At 33.9% G+C, this 24,677-nt stretch overlaps 1 pseudogene across 1 annotated transcript; it reads left to right on the top strand.

The window, feature by feature from the left end:
• The first annotated feature begins 1,159 nt into the window (after nt 1-1,159).
• Nucleotides 1,160-3,744, top strand: LOC695534 (WD repeat-containing protein 82 pseudogene; annotated as a pseudogene). Its single transcript, XR_001442524.3, has one exon. The product of XR_001442524.3 is annotated as a WD repeat-containing protein 82 pseudogene (transcript).
• Nucleotides 3,745-24,677: the final 20,933 nt, after the last annotated feature.

Raw genomic sequence — 24,677 nt, forward strand, 5'->3', positions numbered from 1 at the left:
CTTGGTTATAGTAAAGATGTGTTACAAACACATATACAATTATATCACACTTGATTGTAGTTTACAATTCTCAGGTAAGGGTAAAATCTACATCTACTAAGGGAATACAAATGGTGGTTTAGTGCTTATCTTAAAGTAGCAGACTTCTAGAAGATACCATGAAAGATTACTTTAATTTTTATTAAATATATAAATCACTAAACCAGATACTACTAGTGCACTCTTCTCCCATTAAAGATATATAAATATGTATATTCGCATATATATTAATGTAAATTGCATTTATATTATATATTCAATTATAAATATAAATATCTAGATATTGATCTATAAAGAGTTAAACAAAATCTATAAAGAGTTAAATAAAAATTCTAGAATTGGAAAAACATTATTAAGATATATTAGTGACTCAGTAGACATCACCAAAAAGCCCAGAATAAATAAACTGCAAGATGAGACAGAAAAAAATACCCAAATTGAAGCACAGAAAGATGAAAAGTGTAAAAGACATACCGCGAAGATCTAATATTATTATGGTAACTGAAATCCTAGAAGCAAAGAAGAGCAAAAAAAAAGACTTCGCCAAGTCAAATACACAAAAATCTCCGCGAAATCTATGAAAAATCTTTTCTAATAATTTTCAATTGACACAGACATATCATAGGAAGACTTCAGAAAACAAAGAACAAAACAATTCTACCTGAATGAGCAAGATAAGATGCATTACCTTCAGAACAGCAATAATAAGAGAGATTAATTTCAACAGAAAATACACACACAAAAAATAAAAATTCTAAAATTTCCCTTAGGGAAAAAAAATCCCTTCCAACCCTCAGTTTTATATTCAATGAAAAGCTCTCTCACCACCCGTTTCCCGGCGTGCGCCGGCTGAGGCTCCCGGCCCTCGACTTTTGCCCGTCGCCCCAAGATGGCGGACACGATGAGGTGGTGCTGCGTCGGTTGCGCCTGAGGTGGCTGTGAGGACTAACGGTCGGCGCGGCTCCACAGCTGAGGCAGAAGACCGTCGTCCAAGGAGGAGGAGGAAGAGGAGGCGGCCCCACTGCCGGCCGACTTCTCGCTAGCCACCGGCTCAACACTCCCGCCACCCAGGGTTGGCCCCTCAGCAGCCCGCCCGCTGCCAGACCCCGCTGCCTTCCCCAGCCGCCGCCATGAAGCTGACCGACAGCGTGCTGCGGAGCTTCCGCGTCGCCAGGGTGTTCTGCGAAAACTCGGACAAGATTAACTGCTTCGATTTCAGCCCCAACGGCCAGACGGTCATCTCAAGCAGCAACGACGACTCCATCGTGCTCTACGACTGCCAGGAGGGCAAGCCAAAGAGAACCCTGTACAGTAAGAAATATGGCGTGGACCTCATCAGATTCACTCATGAGGCAAACACAGCTGTTTACAGCTCTAACAAAATAGACGATACTATTCGTTACTTGTCCTTGCATGACAACAAATACATCAGATACTTTCCTGGACATAGCAAAAGGGTGGTGGCCTTGTCCATGTCACCTGTGGATGACATTTTCATTTCTGGGTCTCTTGATAGGACCATTCGACTCTGGGATCTCCGGGCTCCTAACTGCCAGGGCCTCGTGCATCTACAGGGGAAGCCAGTTTGTTCTTTTGATCCAGAAGGGTTAATTTTGGCTGCAGGTGTCAACTCTGAGATGGTCAAACTTTACGACCTTCGTTCTTTTGATAAGGGGCCATTTACTACCTTTAAGATGCAGTGTCATCGAACCTGTGAGTGGACAGGACTTAAATTCAGCAACGATGGCAAGGTCATCCTCATTTCCACCAACGGCAGCTTCATTTCTCTCATTGATGCATTCAAAGGAGTGGTGATGCACACGTTTGAGGGTTATGCAAACAGCAAAGCTGTCACACTGGAGGCTTCGTTTACTCCAGACTCTCAGTTTATTATGATTGGTTCGGAGGATGGCAAGATCCATGTCTGGAATGGAGAGACTGGTATAAAAGTAGCTGTGTTGGATGGTAAACACACCGGCCCGATTACATGTTTGCAATTCAACCCCAAGTTCATGACTTTTGCCAGCGCATGTTCCAACATGGTCTTCTGGTTGCCCACCATTGATGACTCGCCCTAATGCTGCTCGGCTATTACTGTACAGTGACGGCGGCCGTTGGAAGAAACTCACGGGGGCTATGATAATACTGAGATTGGATGGTTTGACTGGGCTGCAGGGCATCCTTTACGTGGCCTTCTCATGGATGTGCTGTACATCTGCTCAAAAGAAAATAATTACTTTGCTGAGCATCTTCAAAAGGACTCTCGGTGCAACAGACTCAATTGGAACTCAGCTTTTCTAGCTGTCCCTGCACCAAGGTCTGCTAGAGGAATGACCAGACTCACGATTTGGGTAGAGTGGGGCTCTCAAGACATCTTCAATTTGAATGTACCTGCTGCTGAGAGCCGATGAAGTCATCAGCTCTGCGCATCCCTTCTGCTACCCCCCGCCCAAATGTATGGCAAGCTACGGTCCTGGTTTTGAAATGCTAGAGCAGCTCAGTGCCCTTTGCCCTCACCTTGCATGTCTTGTTACTGGGTCTCCCTGTGTACTTGTGACGTTATCCACAACCATCATGTTTCTTAGGTGCCAAACAGTTACAGAAATGTTTTCATATTGGGGTCAGTAAAGAGACAGATACAGAAGCACCTTGCTTGCAGGAAGCCATGCAGTTAGTCACTACAATTAGTCACGTGAAGCTAGGTGGTTGGGCAGGCCTCAGGCTGTAGTTGTTGAATGGGAGAAAGCCCAGGGGTCTAAAAGGGAGGGTAAAGGGATGGTAGCAGAAGAGTTCCTAGGGCTGGAAGGTTTAGCAGCAGTGTAGTGCAGTGCCCTGTCATCAAGACAAACCCACAGTCCTCCTGGGTGCCTACCAAGCTTGGTTTGTACAAAAGCAAGATTGGAGTCGTATTTATGTACATGAGACAACATCACACTTTCCTGTGGGCCATTACTGTGAAGTGAGTCTGAGTTCTTTACACTGGTGCCTTCTCTGCCCACCACTAATTGTGTACATAGTCTTCCCTGCCCACCACAAATTGTCTACCTTTCCCCACCTCCCAACCAGGAGCTGGTTCTAGGCCTGTGTTATATTTAGCCTTTTTATATATGACCTTTGATTTCTGTTGTTTGTATTTTAGCCCAGTGTATGCACCTTCATTTAAATACATCCGTGTGCGTACAGGTATGTGTATATGTGTGTGCATATGCATATATCTCATCTGTAATTTCTGAGAGTTCAGCTGAAGCAGATGGAGTCCTACAGCCCAGGAGACACATTGCATCCTTGCTAATATTGTTCACCACAAGTGTTAGTGAGTTTTCCCTATTAATGTTTCATTTTGGAAGACTGAATGAAGCAAAGCTTATAGTGTTTGCTGTTTCCATGGCAGCTAAGTGAAGGTCTTGGGATGACTCCCTGTGTTCCTCAAGCTGTACTTTGGGGCCGTCTGTGCAGTATTAACCCCTTTTTGCTTGGTGGTGCTTTGTACTTGTGTGTTATAGTCACTCTTTGTATGGCTTCTGTGTCTGGCATGTGGCATTTAAGGATAGGGTGTTATAAAGGATATAAAACTCTTTATATGCTAAATTCTAAGGGAAATTTATCATATGACTTCTTACACAGGACACATTGAATGATATTACAGCCACTGCTTTGCTTCATTTGAAATTAATAAATGTAACACAAGATTAAAGGGATACTTTATATCCATGAGTTCATTTATTTTTACACAACATTACATTTGTCTTTTCATAATGTTTATTTATAAACACATATATGCACATATCAGTTTTCAGTTGGAATGGAAATATTTTGATTGACAATACCTGATAGTGAGGAAGTATTAAAAGATAATTTCAGAACACTACTCCTTATTATTTTAACTTTAAAAATTATAACCTGGCTGGGTGCGGTGGCTCAGGCCTGTAATCCCAGCACTTTGGGAAGCCGAGGCTGGTGGATCACAAAGTCAGGAGTTTGAGACCAGTCTGGCTAATATGGTGAAACCCCGTCTCTACTAAAAATACAAAAACATCAACTGAGCGGAGTGGCACATCCCTGTAATCCCAGCTACAGCTTCTCCTGAGGCAGGAGAATTGCTTGAACCCAGGAGGCGGAGGTTGCAGTGAGCCAAGGTCAAGCCACCACACTCCAGCCTGGGCAGTAGGGTGAGACTCTGTTTCAAAAGAAAAATGAATAAAAAGTAATAATAGTAATCACGTTCGATTAACTATGTCACATTTAAAAGAATCACACAAGGGACATTTAGTCATTTTTCAGAACTTGAGTTACAAAAAATATATATTTATAAAGTTAACTTCTGAAGTGAGACTAATTATTTTAGCCAAGTCACCATGCCTGTAGTGGATAGACCAAATGGAACACTTGGAGGCATGGTTTCTCAACCTGAGCTTCACATGATTCTCCTAGGGCACCTTTTAAAAATGGCAAGAGAAATCCCAAATAATAGTGACTTGAACAAGATTGAGGTTTATTTTTTTCAAGTAACAAGAAGAATGAAAGCAGTCAGTCCTAATCTAAAGTAGCAACCCAAAGATCTCTGGGCTGATGTCACTGTAAGTCTATGTCCTTTCCCTTAAGGTCAATTTTAAGCAGTTTTAAGCTGGCAATTGTAGCTTCAGTTAGGAATTCTATAACCAGGAAAGAAAAAAGAAAAGTAGCACCTAGCTGAATCTGTCCTCTTCTGAAACTTTCTGGAAGGCTCAGATACAGACTTTCATTCACATCTTTTTGGACTACACTTTTCTTCAATTAGTGATACAGAATACAGGATTTTAACAGGGTACCTGTCATCTCCAGCAAATTTAGATTCTGTTAAAAAAGATAAATATTTGTAGATTACTAGATAATAATCTTTAATACTCCTGTGATGTTCTGTGAAGTCCATCACTTCACTGTTCTGAAGTTACACTTAAATTATAAAACAATAACATAAAAAGGAAAGAGGTAATGTAAAATTATATCACCTCCACACTAAATATAATTAGAAGCTATTATAATAAAGACAACTTATAAGTAAAAATATACAAATTTTGTACAAACTTTATTTTCCATGACAGTAACCATGTCTACACATTATCTACACATTAAAAAATGTTTAAAAAGCCACCGAGAACAATATTTTTACAGAAGACTACTACAAAAATTACTACTGTTAGAAGGTTAGGAGGATCTAAATTTGAACTACATTGTCTTTAGTCCAGACCCCTTAATGGACTCATTAACTCCACCAAAATAAATTTCTGAAGTGAAACAACCCTTGTTCTCAACATATGATACTATATTTGATATAAAAGTTCAAGCAAATTTTTTAGAACTCAGGAAAATAATGACATGACACTTCTATGGTCTTTTTGTTTTATTAGTTATGCTGACAATAGTCCAATTTTGAATAGTGTGCTTTATAAAGTAAAATTTTCTGTCTCAGCATACCTTAAAAGTTAGAAACTTTTGTAATTATTTCCCAGCAGAGATGAATTAATTCACAGCAAACTTCTCAGAGCTGCTAATGACTGCATGATCAGGTAATTTTATTGTTTTAGCAAACAATGATAAAATGCATTTAATTTTCACTCAACTTTTCTTTGCTTAATGTATATCTAATAGAAAAAGATACCTTCACTCATTTGCAAGGTTATTCGTTTTCATCTCGTTTGGTAGAATCTTAGTGTGATAGATCTTTTTCTAAATTTTGAACTACATTGTCTTTAGCCCAAACCTCTCCCTTGCTCTTAGACGTTTCTCAAAGATGTTTTTAAGCTTGCAACTTTACTATTACTTTAAGGACATAATTAAAGAACAGCATTATTTTCAAAAGTTGACCATGGACAATGACAAAATAACTAAAATGAAATAGGGAATGAATTATCACATTTCAACAAAATTTTTCTTAATCCTAACGGCTAGAATAACTGAACTTTAATTTCTAGTTCCACTTAACTAAAGTGCCTGAATAAAATTACATTTTTTACGAGATGACAATACAGTAGAGACCATTCATGTTCTAACGACAATCTACTCCAGAGTTATGATCTGAGCACATCCATTCATCTCCTTTCCTATGATATCATAAAAGTTCAGTAAAGAGTTAAAAGACCAACTCACAGCAATAAAAAGTGTTTATATGATAGAAATCAGGTGAAAAGTGGAGCCTGATGAATCAAAGACAAAGTGACAAAATCTGCATTGAGAAAGTCTTCTGACCTGCAGAACCCTGATGAAGGCAAGAGCCCCAAACAAATCAAGTTCAAGTCAGAAGGGTAGCTGAGACAATGAATAGAGTGAACGTCCGAATAGAACAGCTGCAAGTTTCTCTTCCTCAAGCACTACTCCAGGCAGATAGATTGGCACTTTATCATCAAACAATAATCAATCAATCAATCAATAACTCGACTGAAGAATTCTCTTAAAAATGTACACAAGTCATGCCTCAATACACAGTAATTGAGTCCAGCTTTTATGTTGCCATAATAATAAAAATAAATGGATATCCAAGAGCCTCCAGTATCTTACAAGATTGCAGTATCAAAGAGAAAAACTGAGACAACTCGGGCTCGTATACTGAAATCATGAAGAGTAAATAACTTTCGCAAACAAATAAGCACACAAATCATGAATTCTAATTTGTATTATCAACGATATTTGAAAAAAACAGCATCTAAACTTTGGATGATTAGAAAAAAAAGTCCAAGAACAAGAACTAAAGTAAAATATTCAGTAAAAGAGCTGAAAAGTATTTAAAAAACATATTTAGAAGAAAAAAGAACAAGAAATGAAGTGTATGAGAATAAAACAATAAGACCCTGATTTTATCTGATTTTTTAAAGTTACAGAGCTAACATAAGAAAAGTAGATTAGTTGGATGGTAATAAAGACGAATTTATTAAATAAAAATTATAGGAAATTTTTCCAGAGTTTAAGAAAAGGGTCTCTCTATTGAAAGGGCTCACACTGACCATTAAAAACAACAAAGCCCTTACTTAGGACACTAAGTTCTGAATTATGGATGATTCTTGGCCAAATATAAATACGATTTGAGCTGCATATGTAATTTTAAATTTTTCAATAGTCACTTCTGAAAAGCAAAAAGAATTAGGTTAAAACTAATTTTATTGATACGTTGTTCAAGCCAGCTATACCCAAAATATCATAACTTTGCTATTTAATCAATGTTGAATTATTGAGATATTTGGAGTTCATTTGTATACTAAGTCTTCAAAATTCACTCTTTATTGTTATAGCACAATTCATCTGGATGCTAAATTTTTGCACAAGTATTTAATCTATATTAGATTTCATAAAATCTATAGCTCAAAAATAGATTTACATGAACAAGTTTTTCTAAATTTTTTAAAAGTTTTTAATAACTGGATAAAGTACCAGATACAAATTTAAATTAACTATTTAAAATAAAATATAAAGATATTTGCATAAGTTGCATTAGACAAACTTCACGTACTCAATACCAACAAGTGTCTAGTGGCTATCATTTGGGTTAGCACTGCTGTAGATCACCTTGATTAAAATTAAATTCTAGAGCTTTTAGAACAAATGTAAGAATAGGGCAGGCAGGGAAATAAGTACACAAATATCTTACAAAAGAACAGAAATCTGTCCAGCATCTTAACACCCATGAACAAAATTCTTTGGTACAATAAACAGAAAGAAGACCTAAAAGGAGATGTTTTTTAAAGGCTACACTGTTTCATTTAGGATAAATACATTCTGGAGATCTATTGTACAATATAGTGACTACGGTAAACAATAATGTGTTGCACACTTGAAAATTGCTAAGACAGTAAAGCTTAAATGTTCTCACCACAAAAAATGATAAGTATGTGAGGTGAAAGATACGTTAATTAGCTTGATTTAGCCATTCCATAATGTCTACATATATAAAAACATATTCTACACGCTATAAATACATACAATTTTTATTTGTATTATGTATTAGGAAAACTGGGGAAAAAAAGAAAAAGGACCTAATTTCTGAGAGACAAATTATTTTCAATGTAGAATAATGTATCCACCTAAAATATAATTCAAGTGGAGGGAAAAACAAAAGCATTTCAGGAATAAAGAAATTTTTAATATTCAGAAATATTATTTCCATGTACATTTTTTAGAAATTATTTAAAGATTCACTCTATAAAAGTTACTGTAGAGGAAGATGTGCTATCAAGAAAAGTGTTTATTTCAGGATCAAAGATCAGCAGGTCCGTAAAATGATAATATCAAATTTGACAAGATGACAGAGTCTTCAAGAGGAAATTGGAGAGGGGATCTCTGGAGTTGGGAGGGGGAATTCAAATATTCACACAGTAAAGAGCCTATGAAGAAAATGAAAATACTGAAATGGTAAAGTAATAAATAGAAAACATCAGAACTTGACTAAAGGATCATTGTCCAATGACTGGAAAAGAAAACCACAAAACATAGTTATAGAAAAAAATATGGATTGTATTCACCTTAAAAATATAACAGTAATCAACAAACAGAAGGGATGGAATGTTAAAAGGAGATAGAAAAGAGAGAGAAGGGGGGAATATTTTATAATCATTAAGAGAAAATAAAGTTATATTGTACATGGTTGATGAAAGAAATGAATATATAATACTGTTTTGTTTGAAAGTTGAAGTGACTAGTAGAGGCTCTGAAAATACTGATATAAATATGTCAAGAGATAACAGAAAGAAGAGGCAGCATGTTGTTTGAGTAAGCTAGGATTTCATCCATCATAATGGGAACACCCAAAAAAATGTACATAACTGATGAATAGTGGAAAAGTGTCTTGGCATAGTATTTAGAAAATTAAGGTAATCATAAGATGTACTTAAAACAGAAAGGTGGTAAAGGTAACTGCCAGGAAAATAAGACAAAAAATATTACTTTGCATCATAAAATATGCATAGATTTTATCTGTCGTGTTTTTTTTTAACATATATATATATATTTCAAGGTGATTTTAAAAACTAAAATTGGGAAGCCAAAGCAATATGAATGCTTGGTTCAATCAATAAATGTTTAATGAGCACATGCTATTTGCCAGGCACTGTGTTCAGAAATGGAAATGGAATGGTGAATAAGACGTTGGACCTCCCATTAGTTTGCTTCCAATTTAATTAGGATTAAAGCAAGAAATATGCAAATAAAGACCAAAATACCATATGACATATGCTATGTTGCTTTTATCCAAGATGTTCTGGGGACACTATGGATATCAAACTTAGCTTTAGGAGTTCATGAAAAACAAGAAAATCTGACCTGAATAGTTTTATATTTTAGAAAAAAAATATTTGGATTGCAGTGAGGAAAGGACAAACTTTTTAGGAGACTGTAGTATAAAATGCAAACAAGAAATAATAGTAGATCTGAACTAAAAAAAAAAATCGGGGGAGTGCATGAATTTAAGAGCTATTTAAGGAGAGAAAAATAGCATTGATGAATATATAGAAAAAAATTAAATATACCAATTTTTCTCTTTGGCAACTAGCATCATTTGCTCTTTGAATTAGCATCATTTGCTGGGATGAAAGAGAGAGAGAGAGAGAGAAGTAAAAACAGAAAAGTCAGTAAATTTAGTTTTTAATACCATTCATTCAAAATATTTATTTTACAATGTACCTATGAAATGAAGCCTACACAATCATATACATTTTAGTTTAAATGCTTAAAAGGAGTTTACAAGTTTTAAGGAAAAATGTCACTATTTGCATTTTTTGTCCCTTCCAGCAGTACAGCCAGCTTCTCACTTTTGTTGTTAACAAAAAAAAAAAAAAAAAAAAAAAAAAATTCAAGGTGGCATTGTAATTTTTAAAAACACTGAGGGGCTTTTTGTCTAAAATTTGAACTAAGATTGAAAGCAAAAGTCTTTCTGAAAGGATAATTCGCCATCAATACAATGTTTGTTTTATGAAATTTCTCAAATAGAAATCATATTTTTTGCCAAAGATCACTTACAGTCACATCAAATTCATGTTTTAGAATAAATTTTGAAAGCTTGAAAGTATTATAAAGTGCTCAGTATTAACTGCAAAAAGAACATTTGAAATTTAAAATCTTAACATTTACTGATTATAATACTTAGAGCTGAAGTTGTACCTTCACATTCTGAAGAGAAATATATATTCAGAATGAGAAATAGTTGTCAAAGTAAATATATTTTTACACTTCCAAAAGTGTAAATCAAAACTAGCAACTACTGTTTTTTTTAGTGTTTGCCTTCTTGTACAACCTTTCACAAACTACTAAATTCATCTGATGAATTCCAAAACTAAACATCTGTTGACACCTTTGTTAGTCTCTTAGAATGAGAAAGACATATTTTGTTCCCTTAAAGAGAGATAGGCATGTTGAAAAAAGTCTGTCTGTCTACCTATCTATATCTATCCATCTATCTGTCTACCTATATTTATATGTTAAGTATTATATGAAAAAATGTGAAATGAAAATACAGAGAAAGAATTTTTGATGCAATATTAAATGTATATTTGATGTGGATATTATTCTACTCAGTTATTCAAAATAAATTCCAAATACCTATTATTGAAAAAATAATTTAGTTCAAATTTTAAACAAAAAGTCCCTTAGTGTTTTTAAAAATTATAATGTTACCTTGATTTTTTTTTTTAAGTTAACAATAAAAGTGAGAAAAATTGAAGAAGACAAAATAATTTGACAGAAACATGTTGTACAGCACAGATCTAAAAGCTAGTACTGTGGACAAATTCAGAAGTTCATCACAAAATTTTTACATGTTAAATAGTGCTTTCACAATTGATTTGAGACAATACTGAGGCGTTGATTCTTCTGATGAAAAAGTATCTTTGAGACAGCCATTCTTGCTATAATTATTGTTGATACGGCTGATGATTTTGAAAAGGTCTTGTATCAGTTTGCTGTTACCACAAACTAATGCATAGCAAACAACCACACACCTCAGTGACATACTGCAATATGTGCTGATTACTCACAGTTCTAGGTTTCTGCTAGAAGTTATCTGATCTCAACCAAGGCTGTTCTTGTGTCAGAGGGGCATCTGCCTCATTCTAGTCTGGGACACTTCTACTTTACGTTAAATCTTACCCTTCCAAGACCAGAAGACTAACTTAAGTATGCTACTCCCTTTGTAATGATAAAAGGACACGAGACACAAAACCCTATCACACAAACCCTTTTCAACACTCTCCTTGCATCCCGTTGGGCAAAATATGGCTGACTCCAAGGACTGAGAATTATATATAACAGCAAAAAGAAGATCAAGACAAATTCACAAGGCAAAGGTCAAGGTGGGGGGATTAGCGGAGATTTTGGTCCAGTGCTAAAATCTACCACACATCTAAAGGGAGGTTTTTGTTTTGAAAAAAAAAATCAATGCATGATAAAGGGATTCAATAACAATTCAAACATATATTATCCTTTAAAAAAGTACAAAATTTCCTAAACAATCAGGGTAGCTAGTGGTATTATTTTCATTATGGCTGTTATTCTGACCATTTGGAATAGATGTGCCTCTTGTTTACAGTGAGTAAAAGAAGTATGGTGATGCATGAAAGATAAAAAAATAAATAAATAAAATAGCTCAAGTAACACAAGCTGAAGCATGAAAAGAAAAGGAGAAACTAATTAATAAAAAATTTTCTTGACTGGGCATGGTGCCTTATGCCTGAAATCCCAGCACTTTGGGAGGCCCAGGCAGGTGGATCACTTTAGATCAGGAGTTTGAGACCAGCCTGGCCAATATGGTGAGATCCCGTTTCTACTAAAAATACAGAAATTAGCAGCTGAGATAGGAGAATCGCTTGAGCTTGAGAGGCAGAGATTGCAGTGAGCTAAAATCGTGCTACTGCACTCCAGCCTGGGTGACAGAGCGAGGCCCTGACAAAAATAAATAAATAAATAAATATATATATATATATATATATATATATATATATATAACATATATATAACTACAGAAGAAAACAAGTGCTATTGTTTTCTTATTTGAAAAACACATGAATTTCAAGCCATAATACATATTTGTGACAATGGAATTCAATTATAGTGAGATAAGATTGACCTGAATTTGAATTTTACCTTTAAAGCATCGGACTATCACATATTTGTCAAATTTTCACATTTTAGACATGATAAACAGTGTTTAGTGGGAGAATATTTTTAAGACATTACTTTAGCAACCAACAATGAGGCAAGACCCTCCACCAGAAAAAAAAGATTATAATTTGCTGAAGGCTGTGATGATCATTAGCATTTTCTAGCATTAAAGTATTTTTAAATTAAGGTAGATATATTGTATGTATTTCTTTATTATACTTTAAGTTCTAGGGTACATATGCAAAACGTGCAGGTTTGTTACATATGTATACATGTGCCATGTTGGAGTGCTGCACCCCTTAACTCGTCATTTACATTAGGTGTATCTCCGGAGTTTCGCTGCTGTTCAGCCTGGAGTGTGGTGGAGCGATCTCGGCTCGCTGCAACCTTCGCCTCCCAGGCTCCAGCGATTCTCCTGCCTCGGCCTCGTGAGTGGCTGGGATTGCAGGCACCTGCCACCATGACTGGCTAATTTTTTGTTTTTAGTAGAGATGGGGTTTCACCATGTTAGCCGGTCTGGTCTTGAGCTCCTGACCTCGTGATCCGCCCACCTCGGCCTCTCAGAGTGCTGGGATTACAGGCGTGAGCCACTGCACCCGGCCAGTACATCATTGTTTATGGCATAATGTAGCTGCACACTTAATGGTCTACAGTATAGGGTAAATAGAACTTTTACATGTACTGGAAAACAAAAAACTCACATGACTCAATTTACTGCAATATTTGCTTTATTGCAGTGGTCTGGAGCCAAACCCACAAGAGCCCCCTGGTATCCTTGTAACACTGTAATGCTCTGTGAGGAGTGAAAGTATCTTATACTTGCAAAACTTTCCTAATTCCTCCCTCCCATCGCTTGTATCATTGCTGTCATTCCTTTCATTTGCACATAAGCACATTGTTGCTATTACTATTTTGAACAAACTGTTCAAACACATTGTTGCTGTTGCTATTACTATTTTGAACAAACTGTCTACTGTCAGACCAATTAAAAATGAGAGAAATAAAATATTTCATTTTACCTTAAAAAAAAAAAGACATTATTTTAGCCACCATTTAATTGGAGTCATTAAGTGAGTTCTACTTGGATGCTTATAGATGTACTAAATGATTTCTAATTTTCTTCTGGATTATTGATTTAATGAATTAAAATATTTGCCACACATTCAAGATGGCCTACCACAGTTAATGAGTTAATTCTCGGGGTTTTTTTGTTTTATTTTTGTTTTTTTTTTGTTTTGTTTTACTAATTTTGAAAACCTCTATAGAAATAAACCAATATGCATATTTTAGAGCTAAACATACCTTGCCAATGTTTTACAATTTTAAAATGCAATATCAAATATAAAATTATTTTTCAAAATGTTCAAACATTTCTGAGAATTATTTTATTTACAATAAGTGAATCAGATGTGTTCCATAAGAAAAAACTTTATATAGATCTTTCATCATATTTTATTTTAGCAAAATTAGCTGTAATTTTCTTAATTATTCCAAATTTCATGAAATAAATTAGGAATCTGAGAAACATATGAAGATATATTTCATAAAATTTCCCAAATTTGATTAAAGAGGCAAGAATATTATTCACTATTCACAAAATGAAGTTTTCAATCTATCAGACAGAGGTTGTTGAAACATAGAAGAAAAGTTCATACAGGTTTTTCATAACAATATGTGTGTGTATTGATAAACAGATATAGATTATAGATATATGATTCAGAGATATAAATCTGATATGTGATACAGAGATATAAATCCATGTAGCCATACCTATTAAATGATGAAAAGCTTTTTATAAACAGTATTTATAAAAGTATCCAAAGTCTTTTGTGTGAGAAATTATTTCTGATGATATTTAAAATGAAACGGGAATTAAGAGACAGAAAATGTGTCATGAAAACCAGCCTTGCAAATATACCAAAGTTATTGTCTTAAGATAAATGTAAATATCCTAAAGACTTAGTAAACTATTTTCCTCCAAAATCCATAAATGAATTAAAAATAAAATCACAGAAATTTAGATCCAAATTGGAGCTTGGAGAAGATTTAATCTAATTATCTAATGAGACAGTAAATCCCTATTAAGTTACACAGATAGGGTTACATCTATCGCATATGTTATATTTATCTATTAAAGTAGACCAAGGCCAGAACCCAGATTTCTTGTTTCCCACCCTGATGCCCTTTCAGCAATTCCATACTAACTCTGAGAGGAAAGGATCATTGTAGCAATAAAATGCATTATTCCGTTGCTAACTCTTTGGACTTTGGAGCAATGTGAGGGAAAACTGATGTCACAGTTGAGCAGACAAATCTGACAAAATATACCCCACTTTTTTCTTTAGTGGGCCACCTACAAAGAATTTCTGATACTAACAAGTATAGCTTGAATGTCAGAGTGTGGCAGGCACCCAGGGTTGTCACTCCCCCAAAATAGCAGAGCTGTCAACACATCTTGATTTCCTCTATAATTAGAGAGATTTAGTGTATTAACCACTTGAATGCCCAATGGACAAATGGTATATTCATAAGGCAGCACCTGTAGCGAGAAATGAATTCTGAAAAATTGATTTTTAAAAACAAAGGAAACTAGGTTTAATAGGCAGAAGATTTCTTTCAAAAGCACTTCTAAGAGACTGCCTAGAAGATAGCAGAAAAAAAATTATGAATCAATTTAAGTGAATCAAACATCAGTCAGTTCTGGAGAAAATAAGACACATGATTGAACTGATTACATGTTTGTCTAACTAAATGATTATGAATGCAACCTATTCTGTTATTCAATCCATAAGACTTTTCCCATAATTTGAATATATCTTGGTTGCATGTTTTACTGCAAAATTTATATACATTTATATCAAAATACGCAAAAGACACAAATAATCAAATAATCACAAAAACAAGAATCATTTGTCATATTCATTATCAACAGTTGATATAAATGCTGCAAAGCTTTTTTCTTACATATATCCAAGAGTTATCCTTTACAAATCATTTTGTAGTCTAAACATTTTGTATCTAAATTATCTTTCTGCCATTAATTTTCCAAAAACAAGTTTAATACCTCCATATTAGGAATGAATAAAAATAAATGAACTACCTTTTTATCTCTGTAATATTGGTAAGTTTTTTTTAGATAAATGACTAACTTAAGAAAAAAAAAATTGACATGTGTAACCCATCCAATAGTATCTTTAAAAAAAGGAGTAGATGAGAACACTGAACTTGATTAATTTTAGTAGGAATATTTTAATGATGAATTTCAAATAAATAACAGAATATCGGTGGAAAGGCTTTTCAATTTTGAAACAAAAGTATCCTATGCTCTTAAATCTTCCAGACTTTTTCCATGAGAGTTTAGTACTTTCGTGAAAATTAAACTAATAGTATATGATTAGAAATAGCAGACAGAAGTACAAAGATAATGAAAATAGTGTCACTGAGAGAGATTTTAGTGTCTATGTCTTGAGACAGATGTGTTATGTGAGACTAAACTATATATAATATTTATGTGACAGAAACTTTAAAGTAATTTCATTTAACTTTTGTGCTAACCTGATAGACAATGTTGCATTATCATTACTGTCATACAGATTAGGAAGCCACAGTTCTATAATATTAAATAAACTTCATGACAGCTAAGATCCAATTATTGCATCTGCATATCACTCATATAGTAAGTGGAAATCAAGGCAGCTTTACTTTCTCTTCTCTCTAGTGTTGGTGGAAAATATTAGAGTTATGAAAAGTTTTCATAGAGATCCCCCAAATAAGGTCTATCTTGGAGACTATTCCACATACACTTGAACATGACATGTATTCTGGTGCTGTTGAATAGAGTATTCTATAATTAACAATCAGGTCAAGTTGATTGTTAGAATTTAAGTCTACTAGTCTACTAATATTTTGTCTACTTCTTATATCAACTACTGAGAGGGAGGTGTTGAAATCTCTAATATAATTATAGTTTGTTTATTTATCCTTCTAGTCGTATAAGGTTTTTGCTTCATTATGATTTATTTCTCCTTCTAGTCCTTCTTGTTTTTTGCTTCATGTATTTCTTCTTCTAGTCCTATAAGGTTTTTCTTCATCTATTTGCTATTAAATGCATAAATGTTTAAGACTATGCCTCTTTGATGAATTTACCTCTTTATCATTTATGAAATTATTCTCTTTATTCCTGGTAATATTATTTTATCTGAAATCTACTTTTATCTGACATTAACACAGCCAGCCCATCTTTAGCAGCTTAGCCTGATATGACTTTTGCCTCTCTCGTTTTGAATCTATTTGTATCTAGATATTTAAAATTGTTTTCTTGCAGCCAATATATATTAAGTCCTTGCTTTTTCATTTTGAAAATCTATGCTTTTTAGTCAGGTTGTTTAGATCATCTACAATTAATATAATTAATTGATATAATTGGATTTAAACCAACTATATTGCAATTAGTTTTCTATTGTTTCTTATTTTCTTTTTGTTTGTTGGTTATTTGTTTGATGCAGGCTCCTGCTTTGTTGCCCAGGCTGGAGTGCAGTGGTGCAATCATAACTTATGCAGCCTCAACCTCTTGGGCTCAAGCAATCCTCCCACTTCAGACTCCTAAGTAGCTAGGACTACAGACATGAACCACCATGCCCAGCTAATTTTTAAATTTTATATAGAGACAGAGTCTTTCTAAAAGAAAGTGTTTGTTTCAAAAAAGAAAGAGTTTCAAAAAGAAAGTGTGGGCAACCATGTTAAATGCTTCTGTTAGGTCAAATAAGATGATAATTCAGAATTCATGATAAGATTTATCAACATACAGTTCTTATCAAATTTAAAAATATGTTTTTGTGGAATAGTACCAGAAAAAGTCAATTGGAATGGATTCAAGAGAAATAGAGTGGGAGGAACTGAAGACATGAGTGTTGAATATACAGCGTAAAGTAATCTTTCATGGGTGAAACATGGGTGCCGAAAAAGGTAAAGATTTAATAATGGCTGTAAGAGTTTTCCTCTTTACAATTAGAAAGTTGAGGACAGAATGTAATAAGACCGGGGGGTCACATTAGTGGACTATTTTCTAAGAAGTTTTTTTTCTTTAAAAGAAGTGAAAAAATGTGGATTATATGTATATTTTGTATAGAAAATATCACCAAAACTTGTATATTAATGAAATACTAGTAATAGATATGTAGCACTTAAAATGTGCCAGGACCTATGAATTTATGTATGAATCAATTTAGTCTTGACAACAAACTTATGAGGTAGACACTATTATTTTCATCCCCTTTAGCTAGATGGGTAAAACTGAGAAATAAATTAACTTGTTCAATTTCACACTGCTAATAAGTTGCAGAGCCAGAATTTAAGTCAAGTTAGATCAGCTCCAACGTATAACACTTCTTGAGTGTGGCAGGGGAAAAAATAGATGATTCTGAAAAGAGAATGGATAGCAATTGAAGCAATATATTTTATTAGGCACTGCTATGTTTTGAATATTTATCCCTCTTCCAACATTTATGTTGAAACTGAATCCCCAGTGCAACAGTATTCAGAGGTAGAGCCTTGAATAAGTGATTTAGTCCTGATGGCAGAACCCTAATGAAGGGGATTAATAATCTTATAAGAAAAGTACATGGGAACTGTTTGTCCTTTTTTCCCTTCTGCCTTCCACCATTTGAGGACACAGCATTGGTGACCTCATGAAGACATAGCATCAAGGCACCATCTTGGAAGAGGAGAGAGCAACCCCCATCTGACACCAATGTCAAAACCTTAATCTTGGATTTCCCAGCCTCCAGAACTGTGAGAAATAAATTTCTGTTGTTTACAAATTACTCAGTCTCAGGTATTTTTTTACTGCAGTAAAAGAGACTAAGATATGCACAGAGAAAGAATTTAGTAATCAAATGGAAGGGTTGCCTTAGATAGGAGAAAGTACAGTTTATTCATAGTAACAACAGAAGAAGTGCATAAAGATGCCATCACTGCTATGTTGAAATGGATTATGGTGTGCAAATGTAGAAGTTGTCTTCTAATTGTTTCTATTTTCTCAGTGAAATAAGATTAAAATAAAAGTCGTAAGGCAAGAGTGAAAATGAGATGAGATGTTGCACAGTTCAGAGTACAGAAGAACATGTAGGTAGTTACCGAGGAAAGTGGAAATTGAGAGAACTAAACCAATGTGTCATTATTGCAGGCACCCTTATGGGAATGATCAATAAATTAATATTCATGAATTTAAAATAGTAACATTCATCATATTTGGGTGCTTTTGACATGCAACTGCATTGACACAGGTGATGTCTGGTTTTAGACTGCTACAACTATTCAGAAAAAAAATTTCAAGGATTACTTCTGATAGAAAAAAAAAGTCACACATTTGTTTTCAATCTCAACTTACAGCTCCTTATTATCTATTCTCACTTCCGCCCCAATCAAATGAAGGTAAAGATAGACAGAAACTTGCATTTGAATATGACTCTATTAATTCCCAGGAAAGAAAGAGTCTATTAAATGTGGATTGCTATGTGCCTCTTCTCTTTGGGTAACCAATTGTATCTGTAATATTAGGTTGGTACAAATGGAAGGTTGAAATTGTTATCAGTTTTAGTAGGCAATTACAGTAGTGGGCAAAGATTTTTCATTATATGAGTCATTCTTTCATTTTATCTTAATCTGTAATCTTCTCTTTTTCACATTCTGTCTCTCCGAAATGGTGAAATTATTCATAAGTTTTTCTTTTCAATTTTGTACCCTTGGTTTTGTGAAGGAGGAAAAGGGAATATTGGTGGGAGTAGTTACTGCGCTAATTCTAGAATGTTTGGGATATAACTAACATGGCAATTTTCAATGGTCATGTTTTAAAGCTATTTTTCTACTTCTTTATTTTTTATTTTAGTGCTATAGATACATGTTCATTCCAAGAATTTTTTTTCTTCACTTGTTTATTTTTTGGGGGGAACAAGCTGTGTTATTAGCTTGTTTAACTGTCATACAGGAATTCCTTCAATTATCTGTTTACTAAATAAGACTATAGTTCTGTTCTTTTAAAATTAACACATTTGTATGAATTTTTTTTGTTGAGATAGTATGTTCTCAATCTAATGTATGACTTCATATTCCTGTTTCTGAACAGTGGAGCTGGATTTGCCCATCAAAAACCTCTTAGCAATTCCATTTTGTGTATGTGTTTTTAGCAAGGACTACTGGGATTGATCAGAGTATCATATTTTCTTGTTTTTTTGATATACATAAGATTCTTTTATTTGTATTTGTAGAAATACAATAGACACACTATAAAATATCTATTGCAAAATTTCTAGAAATATCTGAAGACAATAGAACATTTTAAAAAGTACATTGCTAAGATTTGAAAATTAAAAGAAATCCTTAGAGGCTGCTAAAGTGGTTTGTGGCATATACGGAAGTAAAATATATGAGAGTCAAGGCAAAGGGCCAAGAAGCAGAAATGGAAGTATTCAGCTGTAAAGTTATTACAGAATTCATTAAGTACTATCAGTTCAAGCAAAGGTCAAAAATAGATATACCAATGGTAAAAGGGTCAGAGTTTCTGGCTTTGAAGATGGAGGAAGGCATTACTGCTCAAGGAACATGCGAAATCTCTAGAAACTGGAAAGCAGCAAAATGGGCTCTCCTCTTGAAACTAAAGCGTAACACAACCCTGTAGATACTTTTACTATAGCCCCAAGAGATCCATCTCAGACTTCTGATCTGCAGGATGCCTGATAATAGATTTTTGTTGTTTGAATCTGTGTTAATTTGTTACAGCCACAATAAATACCAATAAAATAAGATGAGATAAATTAATAAAGCAATAAAGAAACAGAAAACAGCAAAAATAAACATAAATCACAATGAGAAGTAAAATATAACAAATTTCATGTTAAACAATATGTTGACATAACCGCAAACACAGAAAAAGCTCATAGAATTATTAGAGTACTTCTGAAACCTTATGAAAATCCATTTATAATTTATTACTTCCTACTAACTGTCTAATTGTAATAGTGTTATTGATATAGGCAGAAAATGGAAAGAACCATATAAGTTTGGAAACTTTTTGAAATTATTCAAGTGTTTCCATAATCTGTCCCACATCAACACAGAAAACAGCAAGCCTGGAGGCTTCAGTCATGCATAATATGTAGTATTCAAAGATTAGATCAATTCACTATTATTTAAACCATTCCAAACCACAGAAAAAGCTTAAAACTTATTTCAACCACAATAAAAGCAAAAATCTAAAAGAAAATATTTGTCACGTTAATAAAACAAAGAAGAAAAAATACGCAATGTTAGCTGCAAAGTTATTTTTCCAAAATTTTAACCTTCTTCTTTATTTAAGAAAGAATAGAAGAAACTTTTAAAGACTGAATAACGTGAAATTCCTTTGAAAAGGCAAAAAATCCAAAATAAATGTAAATGTTAAAAGCTATCACTTTACAAATGGTGATACACTATATGGCTTTTCTTTAAAGTAAGATACAATAGATCAGTGGCAAATATTATATTATTCATTATTGATATTAAAGTATTAGGCAATACTAGTAAAATAGAAAATATGCAATTTAAAAGTTGAAAAAAATTCAAATATTCATTATTTATATATGGTAAGATTTCATAGTTGAAAGACCACCAAATCAGTTGAATAATAATTGGGAAAAATAATATGTCTAGTAACAAAAATTTATTTAATAAGTAACTTGTCTATGTAGAAGCAGCTGCAAGTTAGAAAATATATTGCATAGATTGCATTTTAGACATAAATTGAAGTGATAAATATACCTAAATGTAACTTTCGTAAAAATAGGCTGGAAACGTGGAGAAAAAGGTAAAATTTGTCCTAGGTATATAAAGAAGCCTTCTTTAGTGAAGGTAATTGGATATTGTTGTTCTTTTAATTTACATGATTATTCCTAAAACAAATCCTTTTCCAGAAGAACATCAGGTAAAAGCTTATTTTAATCACGGACTCCAAATCTCCAAGACCTGAAAACGGTTTATTTGAGGATGAAAAAGCTTCTGAAGGTGTTTGTGACTAAGGATTCCAGTGTTACCTTGCATTAAATGTAATAGGGGATTAGCCCTTGATGCCTTTCTCGGCATACGTTGTTGACAATAGCCAGTCATGCCCAGGAAAGTAAGCATTCATAAAACTGTAGCTGACCTGGCGATTTTGAGGATAACCCTCACTCAGGAAGAAGACAGGCATTGCTCTCCCACAGAGCAATTCTGTCCTAAGTAAAACATTCAGGATACACATAATTGTTGTAACTCTTGAGAAGGCTTGTGATCTCTGTGTGCTAAAAATGAAATAAAATTATAGTCTCTCTTTTAATGCTAGTATTGAGGAGACAGCTAGTAAAGGTCACTGATATACTGAATAAAAGTCACAATATCCAGGAAACATAAATTCATACAATGTTCTAAGAATTTGAGAAAATAAAGAGAAACTTTCAGGGTAACCTTAAAGAGTTCTAATCAAAGATACTGGAGAACATGATGTGGAAAAGAACGTAAGAAGAGACCACAAAGATTAATGAATATAAAAAGAAGGTAGTATATAATGCTACCACTTAGTGGGACTGCATTTTATAAAAAATATGTAGGTAAGTTCATTTCAATGGGAAAAAAGAAAAAAAAAATGACCATAATTATTTTATCATGTCTGGCACAAACGCATGTTTCTTAAATGAGATGTGTGCTTTTCTATGATTTTGTATAGAAAGGCTATTGGGAAAATTGAGAAGTGTTTTAGTTGAATTCAGCATTGTCTTAACTGGGTAAATATGTTGAATAAATATGAAATTGTTAGGAGGTGAGAACAAAAATGAAAGAGAGTAGATTTTGATTCTTACAAGCGATTAAGTTAGAGTGGTCTCACATTTCTACTAAACAGAGAACTCTAAATAGACTATATCTGAGGGAAAATATATAACATACCTAAACTTTAAGAAAGAGGTTTTATTCTATTATAAATAAGGGAGAAGTAATTCTGTACCTGCATATCAATCTAAAATAGATACTCCTGTCTCCCCTAACAACAACAAAAAATAGGTACAGATGTGGTAAAAACCAGAAAGACTTTTAGGGGATGCAACTCTTGAGCTCTGTGATAATGAGCTATTAACCTTAGATACTACTTAATCGTGCTAAATACACAAATACCAATGTGATCTAGTGGCAATAATTGAAATAATTGAGCATACATGTTAATAAAGTTTCCCCACACTGCCCTAAAAACGAAACCGCTTGCTGTGCATTTTGGGCATTATTCCAATCTCAGGTCAGACATTGGAAAGATTTTGATACCAGGTTGATTGTCTTGAGTTTTTTTAATGTATATCTTTCTTCTCAGAGAATCCATAGCTCATTACATAAGAGACTTTGTAAAAATTATCTACATTTACCATGGATCTTGCTCTGTAGTTCAACCTCTATAAACTCTCTGTTTACTTCCTAAGGTTTGAAAGCTTTTGATTTATAAAACCTAAGTTACCTTTCCTTATCTTGGCAATTTTTGCAAATACTAATCAACTACCATATTAAGTTCGGTTAATGATTTTGTCTACCAAGCAATACAAGTGGATCACATTTTTTTCTCACATTTTAGCAAGTAAAACACAACAAAAGCAGCCAACACTGCTTCTAGAGCAATTTCAAAGGCATTTTCTGTACCTAAGTGTTTATGAGAAACACTTTACATTTAGTCAGCTATTTTTCTTTTTAATTTTGTTTGCAAATATAATTAAGTGTCATAGGTATTAGTCAAGTAAACTCTACTGATATTCCACACAGTCTCTTCTTTACGATACATCCAGCAATAATCCCCAGCCTTGTTGAGTTTCAGTTTTAGTAACAGGATCTTCAGTGAGCTACTTTCCCTCTTTTGCAATGTTTTCTAAATACAAAGATCTTTATTGTACAAATACATTGATTGATTTCTGCCCATCTAGAATTATAAAATGCTACATAATGTCCATTAATGTTGTGTTAATATTTTTGCATCTCCTCAGAGTAGTAATTCTTTTATTGAATGCCTGAGATGATGTTTCTTTTTTTTTTTTCTTTTTCTTTTTTCTTTTTTTTGAGATGGAGTCTTGCTCTGTTGCCCAGGCTGGAGTGCAGTGGCCGGATCTCAGCTCACTGCAAGCTTCGCCAACTGGGTTTCCGCCATTCTCCTGCCTCAGCCTCCCGAGTAGCTGGGACTACAGGTGCCTGCCACCTCCCCCGGCTAGTTTTTTGTATTTTTTAGTAGAGACGGGGTTTCACCGTATTAGCCAGGATGATCTCGATCTCCTGACCTCGTGATCTGCCCATCTCAGCCTCCCAAAGTGCTGGGATTACAGGCTTGAGCCACCGCGCTGGGCCTGAGATGATGTTTCTACATAAAACATATGTATATTATGGAAATACTGTTCTCAACTAGGTAAGAGTGACTTCTTAAAGATATTTGCATGATTTCAGTGTTTGGAAGTTCTAATAACAAGCTTTGCTTTAAACTATAGATGGCGATTGAAATAAATATTACATGAATCAAAAACATCTGTAAAAAATGAGAGAGGCAGATATCTTCCCAGTGAAGAATGATTCAGTCCATTCAAGGGTGTTTATGTTGGAATAAGGCAATAAAGCCCTTTCAACATGGCTTGTATATTAATATCATTGTTATTAGATGAAGGAATTAAAATTTAAAAGTATTGATGAATGTGTAGCGAATACACATAATTAATGTGTTTTAAATATATTTTATATCCTAATAACATGGCATAAACATTATTTTGAAGTCTTTATAAATGGCCCAGTTTATGTTCACCATTAGCCTAATCAATTACAGCCATAACACCAAATCTTTTAGTAAAAACCCACTGCCAGTATTCCAAAAGCATGGCAAGAAGGAGCTCCAAACAAAAGAAGAGTAATAATATGCTAATAAATCTTTAGCAGCCAGCTCCTTAAAATAAAACCAAGCAAAACAACCAAACAAAACAATCACCAAAAATATGTAGCACTATCAGATTTTCATGGTGTAAATATTTTCTCTGTGGCCAATTTCAAGCTGCCATTGGCATATCATTAAAAACGAAACTGATAAGAGACATGCATCATTGAGGTGGCTTCAAAACAACACTGGAAAGCTTAAACAGTGAGCAGAGAATCCCCAAAAAAGTCTACAGTTAGTAGACTCCACGACGGCAGGGGAATTGACTGTCCTGACCACAGCAAGCTGCTTCTCATATGTATGTGCTCAACAAATAGTTACTAAATAAATGTACGTCTCAAATGAGCAACAATAATTCTTGAGCTAGTGAAATCACATTTAGTATACTTTATTCACTTCTGGATTTCACAATTTTATGGAGATATAGACAAATAAGAAAATGCATCAGAGGACGGTGAGTAAAATGTGGATACATAGTAATAGTATATCACAAAGGAATATCTGAAAAAAATAAGATTTTGCCGATATAATTTGAAATTTTGAATTTATAGGACAACCATGTTCAAATATT

This window comes from Macaca mulatta, chromosome 2 (assembly GCF_049350105.2).
Source record: "Macaca mulatta isolate MMU2019108-1 chromosome 2, T2T-MMU8v2.0, whole genome shotgun sequence".
NCBI classification, from domain to species: domain Eukaryota; kingdom Metazoa; phylum Chordata; class Mammalia; order Primates; family Cercopithecidae; genus Macaca; species Macaca mulatta.